The sequence below is a fragment of the Ceratotherium simum genome, chromosome 7, assembly GCF_057802395.1.
Source record: "Ceratotherium simum simum isolate JZ-2026a chromosome 7, ASM5780239v1, whole genome shotgun sequence".
NCBI lineage: Eukaryota > Metazoa > Chordata > Mammalia > Perissodactyla > Rhinocerotidae > Ceratotherium > Ceratotherium simum.
In genome coordinates this window covers 32,239,777-32,255,418 of record NC_141906.1, presented here as the reverse complement: position 1 = coordinate 32,255,418, position 15,642 = coordinate 32,239,777, and the positions used below count along the sequence as shown (strand labels likewise).

Sequence of the window (15,642 nt, the reverse complement as noted above, 5' to 3'; positions counted from 1 at the left end):
TCAGAAACAAACATATCCACTCAGTGGTATAAAGGTGGTGGGAGCAAGGATGGTTTCTAGAGAGAACACAGCACAATTCCATAAGAACAGAACAGGTATCTGTCATTCAGGAAAGGCAAAGTAAATAGTGGTCAAGAAAAAAGGACTCTGGATCCAGATCATCTGGATTACAATTTAAGCCATTCATTTACTAGCTCTGTCATCTTGAGCAAGGCACTTAAGCTCTCTAAACTTGGTTTCTTCATCTATAATATGGAGATGATAATATTATTTATCTCACAAATTGTTGTTGGAATTAAAAGAGTTAATATTTCTAAAGTGAAGGGTATGTAATAAGCACTATACAAATATTTGCCATAAGACTAGTATTAGCATTTTTTTAAAGTTGCATTGCTACAGACATTAAAAGGTTATTAGGAGAATATTATGAACAACTTTATGCTAAAATATTTGATAACTTAGATGAATTAGACAAACTCCCTGAAAAAATACATGCCAAAATCAACAAACAATGAAACAACAGTATTTGAATAATCCTATAACTATTTTTTAAATGAATAAGTAATTGAAAATCTCCCCACAAAAAAAGTCTAGGTCCAACTGGTTTCACTGATGAATTCTATCAAACATTTAAGAAATAACACCAATTTAACACAAACTCCTTCACAAAACAGAGGAGAAGGGAACAATTTCCAACTCATAATATCAGCATTACTAGTACTAAAATTTGTCAAAGGCATCACACACACACACAATCATAGACAAATATCCCTCATGAACATAGACACAAAAATCCTTAGCAAAATATTAGCAAATTGAACCAGCATTATAAGGAAAAAACAATAACACATCATTATCGACCAAATTTATTCTAAGAATGCAACTAGACAAATACATGAAACAATCAGACACCTATCTTGATGAGCATACAATTATAAAGATGTAACTTGTGACAATAATAACATAACAGCGGGGGAATGGAGCTATATAGAAATAAAGTATAATATTAAAACTAAGTTAGGGGCCCGCCCCAGTGGCCTAGTGGTTAAATTCGGTGTTCTCCGCTTCGGCAGCCTAAGTTCGGTTCCCGGGCACAGACCCATACCACTTCCCTGTCAGTGGCCATGCTGTGGCGGTGGCTCACATATAAAAAGAGGGAGATTGGCAACAGATGTTAGCTCATAGCAAGTCTTCCTCAGCAAAAAAAAATCCTAAATTAGTATTAATTTGAACTAGATTGTTATAAATTAAGACGTTAATTGTAATCCCGAAGGCCACCACTGAGAAAATAACCAGAAGATACACAGTAAAAGAAATGAGAAAGGCGTCAAAATGTTACATGAGAAAATATCTAACACGAACGAAAGTAGTAATGCAGGAAATGCAGAACAAAAAAGATATATGAAAACAAATAGAAAAACAGCGGAAGTCTTGCAACATCTGCAATTACATTAAGTGAAAATGGATTAAGCGCTCCCATTAAAAGTCAGAGATTGGCAGAATGGATTATTTTAAATGATCAACTATATGCTGTCTATAAGAGATGCACTTTAGAACCAGAAACATAAATAAGTTGAAAATGAAAAAATGAAAAGATATTCCATGTAAGCAATAACCAAAAGAGAGCTGGAGTGGTTATACTAATATCAAACAAACAGACTTTGACAAAAAATGCTACAAGAGACAAAGAAGAACATTATAGAATGGAAAAAGAGTCAAGAAGATATAAATGATTATAAACATATATGTACCTAAAACATAACAAAATATATGAAACAAAAACTGACAAAACTAAAGTGAGAAATAGCTGGAGACATCAACATCCCACTTTCAATAATGGATAGCATAACCATACAAAAGATAAACAAGGAAAGAGAAGACATGAACAGTACTATAAATCAGCTAGATCTAACAGATGTATACAAAATGCTCCACCCAACAACAGCCATATACACATTCCATAATTCAAGTTCGCATGGAACATTCTTCAGGATAGACCATATGTTCAGCCACAAAACAAGTCTCAACAAATTTTTAAAAACTGAAATCATACAAAGTATCTTCTCTGACTACAATGGAATGAAACTAGAAATCAATAACAGAAGGAAATTTGGAAAATTCACAGACTCTTAAACAACCAGTGGGTCAAAGAACAAATCACAAGATAAATTATTAAATACTTTGAGATGAATAAAAATGAAAATACAACATATCAAAACATATGGGATGCAATGAAAAAGTGCTTAGAGGGAAATTTACAGCTGTAAACATCTATATTAAAAAAAAAAGAAAGAGCTGAAATGAATAACCTAATATTCCACATTACGGAACTAGAATGAGAGGAATGAACTAAACTCAAAGCAAGGACGAAAGAAATAATAAAGATTAGAGCAGAGATCTATGAAACAGAGAATACAAAAATAGAGAAAAAGCAACAAAACCAAAAGTTAGTTCTTTAAAAAAGGCAACAAAATTGACAAATCTTAAGCTAGACTGACCAAGAGAAAAAGAAAGAAGTCTCAAATCACTACAACCATGAACGAAAACGGGAAGATTATCACCAATCTTGTAGAAATAAAAAGCAGTATAGAAGAACACTATAAACAATTGTATGTCAACAAATTAGACAACCTAGATAAAATGGAAATTCCTAGAAACACACAAACTCCCAAAAATGACTCAAGAAGAAACAGAAAATCTGATAAGACCTACAACAAGCTGTTGAGAGTTTAGCTAAGCTACTCCACGGTATTGCTGCCTTGGATCCATTTTGTTTGGCCAAGCGGCCTGCAGGGACCTTAAACTGACACTAGACCTCTCAGGGAAGTGCATGCCCTAGATAGGTGGCTGCAGAGTCACAAGTAAATATAAGTTCCTGATATGACTTGTGATCAACAGTCTCCCCTGCTTCCCAGCACCTGTATGCCGTGCATGCTCCTTAGATAAAAACCCCCATGGAGCTTACTGAAACCCTGCTCTTTTGGTTTGAATTGACCAATCCAGCCCTAGCCCAGGAACCCCAAAGCACTCTATCAACAGACCCTAATAAAGGCACGTGCCCCAGGTCTTGCCTCTCTCTGTCTGCACTCTGTCTTGACCTTCCTATGTGGTCCCTCAAGGCATACCCTGTAATTCCTCCAGGACCTATGAGTAATAAAGTTCTCTATTTCAATTTCTCTTTGTTGTTGAACCAGAGCTCATCATTTGGCACCTTGTGCTCCACTTAACAAATGTTAATTTAACAAAGTCATAACGCAAGAGGTTGAATGAGTAATCATAAAAATCCCAGCAAAGAAAAGCCCAGAAACATGATTTGACTGGTGAATTCTACCAATCATTTAAAGAAAAAATAACACTAATCCTTCTCAAAGTCTTCCCAAAAAATGGAAGAGGAGGAAATACTTAACTCATTCTATGAGGCCAGTATTACCTTGATACCAAAGCCAGACAATAACATCACAAGAAAATTACAGACCAATATTCCTTAGGAATATAGATGCAAAAATCTCTAACAAAAGACTAGCAAAGCTAATCCAGCAGCAAATTAAAAGACATACAATTTGGTCCAGCAATTCTACTTCTGGGTATATACCCCAAAGAACTGAAAGCAAAATCTCAAAGAGATATTTGTATATCCATGTTCATAGCAGCATTATTCATAATAGTCAAGGGGTGGAATCAACCCAAGTGTCCATCAACAGATGAATGGATAAACAAAACGTGGTATATTGATACAATGGAATATTATCTAGCCTTAAAAAAGGAAGGAAATTCTGACACACGCTATAATATAGGCGACCCTTGAGGACATTAAGTAAAATAAGCCAGTGGCAAAAGGACAAATACTATGATTCCACTTACACAGTCCTGTGCCACATAATGACATTTCATTCAGTGACAGGCCACATATATGACAGTGGTCCCATAAGATTAGTACCATATAGCCTAGGTGTATAGTAGTCTATACCATCTAGGTTTGTGTAAGTACACTCTACAATGTTCACACAATGATGGAATCACCTAACGATGCATTTCTCAGAACATATCCCGATCATTAAGTGGCATATGACTGTATAAGGTACAGTCATTAGAGTAGTCAAATTCATAGAAATAGAGAGTAAAACAATGAGTGTCTGGGGCTAGCCCGGTGGTGTAGTAATTAAGCTTGCGTGCTCCACTTGGGTGGCCCGGGGTTCACAGGTTCAGATCCCAGGCACGGACCTACACACTGCTCATCAAGCCATGCTATGGCGGCGTTCCACATATGAAAAAGAGGAAGATGGGCACAGATGTTAGGTCAGGGCCAATCTTCCTCAGCAAAAAAAAAAAAAAAAAAGAACTCTGACAACTCAACCAAAAAAGACAAACAACCCAATTAAAAAATGGGCAAAGGACTTAAACATTTCTCCAAAAAGGATATACGAATAGCCAACAAGCACAAGAAAAGATACTCAACATCATTAGTCATTAGGGAAATGCAAATCAAAACAAGGAGATACTATTTCATACCCACTAGGATAAGTAATAAATAAACAAAATTTAAAATTAAAAAAAAAAAGATAATAAGTATTGGCAAGGATGTAGAGAAATTAAAACCCTCATGTATTGCTGTTGGGAACATAAAATGGTCAGCCACTGTGGAAAAAAGTTTGGCAATTCCTCAAAAAGCTATTAAACACAGAATTATCATATGACCCAGCAATGCCACTCCTAGGCGTAATACCCAAAAGAACTGAAAACAGGTACTCAAACAAATACTTGTAGACAAATGTTCATAGCAGCACTATTTATAATAGCCAAAAGGTAGAAACCACTCAAATATCCAACAACAGACGAATGGATAAATAAAATGTGGTACATCCATACAATAGGATATTATTCGGCCATAAAGAGGAAAGAAATACAGACACATGCTACACAGGGATGTACCTCAAAAACATTATGCTAAGTGAAAGCAGCCAGACACAAAAGTTTACATATCATATGACTCCATTTATATGAAATACTCAGAATAGGTAAATCCATAGAGACAGAAGCAGACTGGTGTTCACCAGGGGGTTGGGGAGGGCAAAATGGAGAGTGAATGCTTAATGGGTACAAGATTTTCTTTTGGGGTGATGAAAATGTTATGCAACTTGATAGACGTGGTGGTTGCACAACATTGTGAACGTACCCAATGCCACTGAATTGTATGCCTTAAAATGGTTAATTTTATGTTATGGGAATTTCATCTCAATAAAAAAAGAGAGATGGCTTCACAGCCATCTAATCTACATATCATGAAGACAGATGAGGAGAAAGAGGACAGAGATAGGAGACAGTCCTATAAACTAGCTACAAAATCCAAATAATAAAAGACACTAGAAGTACATTTAAGATTAGCAGGAGAGCAGAAAAAATGACTAATGACATTCCACTTAGCTTTTCTTATTTCATGCAAAAAGCTGCCAAACATTTTTTTCTATTAAAAATTCATCCACATCTGCTAACATACAACTAAAAGCCACACATTATAGCAGGGATCCTGGGTTTTAATCCACTCTGCCTGTGATGGAAGTGAGGAAAATCATTTAACTCCTTTAGGCCTCAGTTTCTTTAACTATGAGATGAGACTAGTACTAATAAAAACGATAATAAAAAATGACAGCAACACACACAAGGGTAACATTTATGAGTATTCACAGTATGCCAGGCAGCGCTGTTTCCCACGTTAATACTAACATTTAAACATTAATATGTTAAGGGTTAACATATTTAATACACACACAACCCTGTGAAACAGGCACTATTATTATCCCCACTTTAAAGGTGAGAAAACTGAGACACAGAGAGGATTAAGTAGAAGAGCCACGCAGTCTGGCTGCACAGCTCATGTTCTTAATGACCATTCTATACTTGATCTCTAAGACCTTTTCCTGTTCTAAAATTCTGGGTCCATGTACATTTAAGGCAACTTAAGGACCTTATTAAACCCTTCTGCTTTAGCCACCACTTAGCAATTAACATTCTTGAAATATGCTAAGAGCCTTGTTCTGAATGACATCTAACTTCACCAGATGTGCGATCCCGACAGACCTCTGATGAAGGATTATAATGGAAAGAAATGGCTCATTTGTATCTAGTTATCTGTGTAAGATAATGCCAAGTGCCAAAGAGCCCAGAGGAGATTTACATGTCACTCAAAATTCTTCTGAAACCAGGCCTAACAATTCTTTTTCGAGGAAGGAAATAGGCACTAGTCTGAGCGAGTATCTATTAAACTGTTTAAGGAAACAGATAATTTCACATATTCAATGGCCAGGAGTAATTCCAGGCAGATGATCAAGTGTGTTTCTAGATCAGTGGTCAACAAACTTTCTCAGTCAATGGCCAGATAGCAAATATTTTAGCTTTGCAAGCCACATGTCATCTCCGTAGCATATTAGCTCGCAGGCCATACAAAAACATATGCTGGACTATGGTTTGCTTACCCCTGTACTAGATCATCGGATGTCACCTTTTAAAACATGTTACTGTATATTTTGAGAGTTTTTAGCTGCTCTAACAGTCACAAGACTGTCCTTAACTTTACTAAAACTCTATGTTATACTGCAATAATCCAGTCGACAGGATAACTGATTATGAAACAAACAGCATTATACATATATTTATTCATTTCAGTGTTTACTGAACACTTAATAAATACAGGGTGTCAGGCAATTGCTATCATCCTTATAAAAGTATACAACCCAGTATACTAAAGTATACAACCCAGTTAAGGTTCCAAGTGAAGTAATAAATGCTAAGGTGCCATAAGAAAGGTTAGAAAAAACGGGTTCTCATACGGTAAAGATTCCATCTAGTAGAAGCAGGAACATCAGAGGCTGCAGGGGTGGCAATATTTGGGATAGATTAAGAAGTAGTGCAAAGCTGAATGGCAGTGAAGGAAAGTCCCACACAGACTGAATACCTTTAGCCAAAATATGGCAGTGGGAAAACAGTGCACTTGGAGAAAATTAAATAGTGGTCCAATTAGTTCAGCTTCAATGATGTAGAAATTACTTGGAACCCTGGAGAGGGAAACATGGGAGATATAGCTGAACAGGTCGAGAGGGCCAGAGCACAGAAAGCCTTGAATGCCATGCTAAAAAGCGAAGACAACCTCCAGGCAATAAGGACGCACGAAAGGCTTCTGACAGTGTCAGGTAACGATCAGAGCTGCACTTAGGGGAGGTAACTCTGGTAAGGACAAACAGGATGAATTGGAGGAGCAGAATGTCCAAACACCAGTTAGGAGGCTATTCTAAAAATCCACACATACTAGGTGATGAGAGCTCAAACTGTGAAGAAAAAGAAAAGAGAGAGAGAAAGAGAAAAGAAGACAAAAGCAGAGAAAGAACCAAAAGTACTACACCACTGACTGAATTTAGGCTGATGGCAAAAAGGAAACCAGGTCAGAGAGTTGGACACATCCAGCAGACTGTGAGAAGTTACTCTATACAACCTTTAAGCAAAGGAATAAAAAAGTGAAAGTATGCTTTAGAAGATTAATCAGGCAGTGGTGAATAAGAGAGAGTGGATACAAAGAGACTAGAGTCCATAGGCCCGCCAGGAAACTATTGCAGTAATCCAGCCTTATGTGGGGGCCAGTCTGAGTTTGGATCATGGCAACAGAGATGGAAAAGTAGCCATGGATATTAGTTATTTTAAAGAACTACTCAAAGGAGTCTAGTGGCTGACTGAATCAAGTGGATAACAGAAATTAATCAAAACTAACTACAAGATTTGAGGCCTGGGTAAATGAAAAAATAGTTAATAAAGATGTGGAAAATTGGAAGGGAAAGCAAGCCTGGAGAGAAAAATGAAGAGTTCTATTTAAAGTACAATAATTTGCAAATGTCAAGTGTCTATGCAGAAATGGTCAGAAACTACTTAAACATAGAGAACTAGAATTTTGAGTGACAAACTATACAACTGATGACAACCAAGTAGTATACCCCAATAGAATTTTTAATGATCCGCTGCTACAGAAGCTTCATGCACTTATTCAACAAATATTTACTGAATTATTACTATATGCTAGGCACAGTGCTAAGCACCAGGGATAAACTGGTGATAAAGACAGACATTGTCCCTGCCCTTACACAGCTTCCAATCTAGTAAGAAAGAGAGATGAGTAAACAGGCAATCACAACATAACCGGACAAGGGTCAATGACGAGGAAAATGAAATGCAGGTGCTATGGGAGCATTTATAAGGGGTATCCAAATTAGACTTAGGGGGTATGTCACAAAAAAACCTTTGTATAGAAATGGGATCTAAGCTAAAACTGAGAAGGATAAATTTTAGCATAAGTGAGTGTTATAGGTGGAGTGCTTAGAAATCCAAATCAGGTCACAGCAAGACCTTATAAGCCATTAATTACTCTGAAATGATGTGAATCAAAGAGGGACATGACTGGCATTTTAGAAAAATAAATCTGGCTACGATGTCAAGAACTAGTAAAGAAGTAGATATTTAGCAGATACCATAGTAGTGATTTACAGTAGTGATTCAAGGGGCTGGCCCAGTGGCGTAGTGGTTAAGTTCAATGCTCTGCTTCAGCCACCCGAGGTTCGCAGGTTCAGATCCCCGGCACGGACCTACGCACTGCTTGTCAAGCCATGCTGTGACAGCATCCCATATAAAGTAGAGGAAGATGGGCACGGACATTAGCCCAGCGCCATTCTTCCTCAGCAAAAAGAGGAGGATTGGCAACAGATGTTAGCTCAGGGCTAATCTTCCTCACACACACAAAAAAAGTGACTCAAAAAAAGAGGAAGGGGTTCAGGATTATCATCACTGAAGTAAGGAACACAATAGGAGGAGGTTTTTGAGATGGGGAGGGGAATTGAGCTCAGCTGGGGACTTGAAGAGTCTATGTGTCTCTAAAACATCCAAGCAATATGACACAAGTCTAGATGTATGGAAATACAGACTGGAGATGTAGACTTGGGAGGGACTGAATCACCCAGACACAATGTGTTAATAAAACAACAAAAGGCCCAAGTGGAAGCCTGAGGACAATAGCTTAAGGGCCCCACCAAAACAGTGTTCTACATGGTACTCTTAGAACTATAAGTGAGCTTTGCAAAAAATCCTTTTTCTACTTACTTAGGTAGAATAAGAAATTGAGATGGGCAAGGAAAAAAAATAATGGTTCATTCTACTACTTGAGCACATTTTCAAATGCAATGAGTATACTTTTTTAAAACACAGTATTTATTTGTACAACTCATTCTAAAATAGCTACCTGATGAATGAATAGACAGCCTGTGTTCCTATGTGTCTATGTTCATTTGGACATTAATACACTTTTAAGTGTCAGCCAAGTTTGAGAAAAATTGTGCAAGTATCTCTGTCAAGCATTTTCAAGCCTCACCCTCTGCCTCTCAGCTCTGATGAAGCCCAGACATTGAGCTGTTAAGGAGGGAAAGTGCGACCTCTTCTTTGACACGGAACCAGAGCTGAATATGTGTATTTCTCCAGATTTGGCCTAAGGTCTGAGACAACAGAGGATGTTTTCCTCTCCTTCAAAACAGTGAGAAGCAATGAGAAATAAGAACAGCATTAGTAAGCAAAGGTATACAGATCCTGAAACTAAAATCAATCCTTTTTTTTGTTAATTCAAGTCAACTGAGATGAAGAGATTCTTGGTCACACTTCAGTGTTTTAAACAACCTTCAAAAAATAATCAATCATAGTCACACACTCCGAGTATGAAGTGGACTGAATGTCATCAATGCTACTCCATGACAAGAGGACTGAAAGTGACCCTGCTAAAGCAGCCATCCTTTACATGAAAAGTATATTTTAGAATAGAGATAGGAACCATGTGATCCTAGTAGACTCCATTCACTCATGGAAAAAATATTTACTACGCAAAGTCTACGCTAAACCATGGAACTAAAAAAGTGAGTAAGACAACCTCAAGCCTAAAGGAGTTTACATCCTAACAGGAGGAAAGACGGATCCACAAATTACTCTTAAGTGTGAGAGAAGAGAGAGAGGAGAGAGAAGGCAACAGTGATATCACGTTAACTAGCATTAATAGAAAGATTAAAAAAAAAGAAAGGATTCCCAGCTTTGCAGAAGAACAATTTAAACCAAAACTAACTATCAGAGGGAGAAAAAAAGGTTAAGAATGTCCTCATTACAAATCTAAGAGAGAATAATAACAACAAGTTTTCAAAATTTTAAAGAAAACAAAATTTTAAACTCTCTGAATCCCCTAGTGAGGATGAATCTGGAGCTCTGTTTCTGTTTACTTTTCAAGAATCTAAAACATCTATACGAAGAACCATGCTTGGCTTTGAATTTTCCAATATTAAAATTCTGAAAAGCTCACAAATTGTGCTAAGAAGACAAGATCCTCCAAATTCATAACAGGAAACGTGGCATTTTCCCAGATTATTCTCTGGCTTTGATAAAGACAGAGAATGGGGACCACACTGCAGCAGCAGGATTTATAAATATGAATTATAGGATAAGATGATTTTCCAAACATCTGTCATAAGTTAATTTGATCCAAGAGAAAAGAGAAAAAAAAAGACTCAGAGGGAAGCCAAATACAGTGACTAATACATGGAACTTTTGTGGACCTGGTGAGCTGGTGGCCTCATGGGCATTGCATGCCCACTCTACAATAATAAATACCCAAAGTCTGTACAATAATGCACTTTATACCACTCAAAGCACTTTGCCATGTACTCTCTCATTTGTTTCTCACCATGCACATAGTGGATATCCCTGGTTAAATGTAAAAATAGAGACTTGGTACTTGCACATACTACATAAAGGGGGAAGAAATGTAGAGATGCCACATAGGATAGTGGTTAAAAGAAACAGCCTTTGAATAAATCAGAACTGGTTTTGAATCACGGTTCTGCTACTTACTAGCTATGTAATCTTGGGTTAGTAGTTTAATGTTTTCTTCTAGGGTACTTTACCTATAAAATGAGGATAACTAACTCATGGAGTTGTTACACAGACTAAATAAAAACACATAAAATAGCTGCTATTGTGTCTGATGTATCGTAGGTACTCAGTAAATGAAAATTAGCAATGGTAGTTTTCAAAAGCTCTACACCACTTGGTGTAACACTGTTACTAGCTTATCACACCAGCTTAGATAATTCAGCAACAAAGTTTTACCCTAGACTTAAACTGAGCTCAGACACCTAGATGTTTTATAATAAAGCAGGCAGCCATCAGACACAGCCTCTGAGGATTTGTCCAGTCTTTGTTTCTTGTATTTTGTAACTAGGGGCGGAAAGGGGGTAGTGCACAAGGAAAACTGAATAGAATAGATGTAAGAATGGGCTATTTTTGTGATTTTTCCAACCTTTGCTTGATGATGTACTGAGAGACCTGGACAGAAGTTATACCATATCCCTTTCTCTGTTGTTAACACATAGGCTACTTGGGACACTTAACCCCTACTTCTGAATGTTCTGCTTGCGTTCTGTGTGGGACATGCTTTGGAAACAAATTAGTACCCATTAATTTGACTAATAAGAGGAAATAGCCATCTTTTAAGAGGAAATAGCCATCTTTTTAATGTCTCAGTTCTATAAAGTTAACTAAATGGAAATCTCTTAACATTTCTAGATTTCAGCATCTTCATCCTGAAAATGAAAATACTAATACTTGCCCACCTGGGCTGCTGTAAGTTAAAGAAGATATCTCTAACAGCATTTAATCACAATCACAGTTAATCAAGTAAAACAATGGAAGAAACTCCAAAAAGAAATAAATGATGAAAATCATCTAGCCATCACTTTTACACAGGTAACATGGTATAATGAAGAAAGTGCATTTCTCTAGAAAGAGAGACACGTGTTCTGATCCTAGTTCTGCCACTAACTCATCCTGATATACTGGCCATTCATTTATTTCCAAAATACTTACTATATACCTATTAGATGTCTGCTACTACTACTAAAACTATTAATAATAGTTGCACTGTCTTCCTTGCAGCCTGTTGTAAGGATGGAGTGAAATAATTTATAAGCAAATCCTTAACGGTAAATGAGCTACAAAAGTAAGTATGTAGAGATTTTATTATATGTTACATATATATGATATTATTATAACTATGTCTAAGTTATCATGTATAGCATGAAACTAACTTGCCAAGTCAAGTTCAAGAGGTCACGAAGCTCCCTGAGCCTCAGTTTCTTCATCCGTGAAATAAGAGCGTTGGTTGAGCTGGGTAACTCTAATATTCCCTCCAGCGTCAATCAGCTAATTAGGATTTTCTTACTTTTGAGATGAGGAACCTAAAACTAAGAGAGGTTAAGTGATCTGCTCAAAGAACATAGTACCAGAACAAAATTGGGATTAGAATTCAGGTTTTCTACTTTTCAAAAGTATCATGCCTTGAAAAATATCAAATAAGGAATTTCATCTGTACAAGCTCTTAAAACAGACCCTGAAACTTGCTGTTGTCCGTAAGTCTTCAGTCTCAGCACGACTATGGACTCGAGATGATCATCAAGTTATGTGGCTGCGCTTGTGAAATTAATCACCAAATTGCTATTTCAATCTCCTGAGAGTTTTATTCCAAAAGGATTTGGTCCTTTTTACTTAGATTCTATTTCTGCTCTAATTTTTTTTCCATTAAAATGAGAAAGCATTGCCATCTACTGGACTCTGAAGACATTGCTGCTATACTTTTTAGTCTGAGAAAAGAATTCTTAACAATCTAATGCTTTTTGCACTTCGTCAATAACGCAATCGAGTTCTTACGTCAGTTTGAGTTACATAAAAATAAAACTCCAAAAGTTGGGGCCAGGGGTAAAGGAGGGTGGGAGAGAGAAATACCATCCCCTCAAGACATCTAATCTCAGTTATTGCTATGACAGTCCTAAATACAGCAGGCATGCACCTGCATTCATTAACAAAATTTTATTGAGCACCTCCTACGTGCCAGGCACTGTGCAAGGGACATGATACTGACACAATGGTAAGCATCAGAGATGCAATCCCTCTTATCACAGGGTTTAGAGCCTAGTGAGTAGGAGTTTCCATTTATTATTGAACTCTACTCAGTGTGCCAGGCGTGGAATATACTTTATCATCTTCAATTCTCAAAATAATTTGTGATGAGGTAGAAACTGTCATCTCCATTTACAGATGAGGAAACAAACTCAGAGATGAGTCAATTTGTCTAAGATCTCTCTCATAGGCAAGCGGCACTAGTGCCTGGAATTAAACTCACATCAATCTGACTCTAAAACCACTAGGAGTGTACATTCACCCAGGTAGCTGTCAGCATCCTCCCAACAAGAAGACTGGTTGCCAAAAGGAAATCAGGTCAAGAGAATCTTACATGTCTATATGAAAGGCAAAACTCCTGAACTGGGATCTGAAAGGTTTCCAGCTTACTGGATAAAGAGCTAGGCCAACAGCCTCTCGTTCCCCATGCTCCCCAAAGTGTCATCCTAGCAGTTAAATCCATCCAGAAAACAATTTTCCAGGTCACCTAGCCTTATTGACCAACCTCCATCCACCCCAATTTCAAGGTACAACAGTGCTCCCCTCGAGTTCTCCATAGTCCCCAAACATTAAAAAAAGCACCTCTTCCTAAGGTCCTCTTAAAATTATTTAAGGTTCTGCTAAAATTCACCTGCATTATCCGCAAGACCCAAACAACTCACATCAAAAACAGTTTTTCAAACTATACCCGTCTGTAAACTGGAGCCCTTCTGGAATATATGTTGTTTTATCTCAACTAAAAGAACAGAAGCTTGTGAATCTGTGTCTAATATTTTGTATCCCACAGTACGTAGTTTAATATTGGGCATATAGTAGGTACTTTATATTTACTGACAAAAATAAAATCATGAATCACTTTTACAACTAAAGATGGAAGATTTTCATCATCATTTATTCAATTATCTCTGTCTGCATTGCTGTTAAATATTTAAGAGTTCCACATCTGTATGCCAAATAAATGAAATTTTACCACATAAAATTAACAAGAACCACTGGATTCAAACTCATGGTATATATTTTAGTTGAAGATTTTCAAATGTATTAAATAGTTACCACACTCCTAGTAGTGAGACTGAATTACTTGTCCATTATACTATAGAGTTGAGATTTACTAGTTTCCTAAAAACTCAACAGAAATGAGTAAAGCCTTTTTGAGAAGCAGATAAACAAAAAGGCAAAAGTTCTGAGCAAATAATTTTAGCTTTTAGATTCATAGTGGCTGAAGGTACTTTAAGTAATAGGGACAGAGAGGAGTAACAGCAACATAATCATCAGAAGTAACAATACAAGTGCTTCTGCTTGCACAGCTAATGTTAAAAAACAAGAATGTTGAAGAACTAGTCAACAAAAATTTTAGTCACTATTTTAAAAGTTGCTTTAAAACATGCTGCCTTATTGCCTCACAAGTGTAACTTTTCCTCTTCTGTATGGAACACGCATTCTTAAAATGTAATTCTGTTCCCAAAGTCTTGTTGCTTTAGCATTTTTTGTGCGCGCGCGCGTGTGTGTGTGTGTATGTGTGTGTGTGTGTGTGAGGAAGATCGGCCCTGAGCTAACATCTGCCAATCCTCCTCTTTTTGCTGAGGAAGACTGGCCCTGGGCTAACATCCATGCCATCTTCCTCTACTTTATATGGGATGCCGCCACAGCATGGCTTGACATGTGGTGCGTCGGTGCGCGCCCGGGATACGAACCAGCGAACCCCGGGCCGCCGCAGCGGAGTGCACGCACTTAACCACTTGTGCCACCGGGCCGGCCCCATGCTTTAGCATTTTTTAAATCCTTTATGAAATACTTCCAATGCAGAGATGATATCCATTTGCAATTATTGTGATTACAAATATATTTGGACTTATTTCTACCACTGTGCTACATGTTTCTGTTTTATCACTTGTTCTCCTTTTCTGTCTCCCATCAAAATGACAGTTTTACTCTTTATGTTCCCTTTTTTTCTCTGCTAATTAAAAATCTCTGTTCTCTGTTTCTAGTCTTTACTAGGTATCTTTAAATTTTTAACACGCACCCTTGACCACAAATTTTTCTAAGAAATTCTTAAGTTGGGCCGGCTCCGTGGCTTAGCGGTTAAGTGCGCGCGCTCTGCCACTGGTGGCCCAGGTTCGGATCCCGGGCGCGCACCGACGCACCGTTTCTCCGGCCATGCTGAGGCCACGTCCCACACACAGCAACTAGAAGGATGTGCAACTATGACGTACAACTATCTACTGGGGCTTTGGGGGAAAAAATAAATAAAATTAAAAAAAAAAAAAAAGAAATTCTTAAGTTGTTTACTATCTCTATCCTCTTCCCAAACAAATCAGGACCTCAATGAGTCTTAACTCTCTAAACAGCCTCCCTCACCTTACTGTTATCTAGAGGAGAGCTTCTCAAACTCTCTGTGGGCAAGGACTAGTTGCTTTTCCTTCAATTCACTGTGAACTGATGCTTCAATAAAAAGGCACAATAATTGCTATAAATTGCAATAAAAGTTTTGAAACATTTACTCTCACTTTTTATACTTTGCTCACCAGACAGTTCTTGGACTAGCTCTGGTCTGGAGACTATACTTTGAGTGACAATGGTCTGGTTTGTTTTACCTTAAAATACATAAACTTACTATATATTAGT

General features: G+C 37.4%; 1 protein-coding gene across 2 annotated transcripts in view; it reads right to left on the bottom strand.

Moving 5' to 3' along the window:
- UVRAG (UV radiation resistance associated) overlaps window positions 1-15,642 on the bottom strand; it is a 287,747-nt gene that overhangs the window by 207,043 nt on the left and 65,062 nt on the right. The gene's annotated exons all lie outside the window — the stretch shown is intronic.